Source organism: Oryzias melastigma, linkage group LG17 (assembly GCF_002922805.2).
Source record: "Oryzias melastigma strain HK-1 linkage group LG17, ASM292280v2, whole genome shotgun sequence".
NCBI lineage: Eukaryota > Metazoa > Chordata > Actinopteri > Beloniformes > Adrianichthyidae > Oryzias > Oryzias melastigma.
The window spans coordinates 28862666-28862915 of NC_050528.1; the positions used below are offsets into that span (position 1 = coordinate 28862666).

General features: G+C 52.8%; 1 protein-coding gene across 4 annotated transcripts in view; it reads right to left on the minus strand.

Annotated features, from left to right (window-relative positions):
- The window catches only part of gnal (guanine nucleotide binding protein (G protein), alpha activating activity polypeptide, olfactory type), a 62613-nt gene that overhangs the window by 1349 nt on the left and 61014 nt on the right, over positions 1–250 (minus strand). The window lies entirely within an intron of this gene.

The following is a 250-nucleotide window of genomic DNA, read 5'->3' on the forward strand; positions in this document are numbered from 1 at the left end:
CGGTCTGTCCAGTACCTCTGTCTATCATTCATTCCTTCCTCCAGTCAGCTGGGCGGAGGAGGAGCCAGGAAGCACCAAACGCGATTTGTGTGACAAATTCTTGTGCCCCGCGCGGGGAATTTGCTGCTCGCGGCTCGTCAAAAAAGGTGTTTCTATCGCCATGCCGCGTGTCGAAGGGGCTACCATCTCCGTCAGTGGATGTCTCTCTCAGAATGAATGAGAGACAGATATGATGTCGAGGAATACGTTT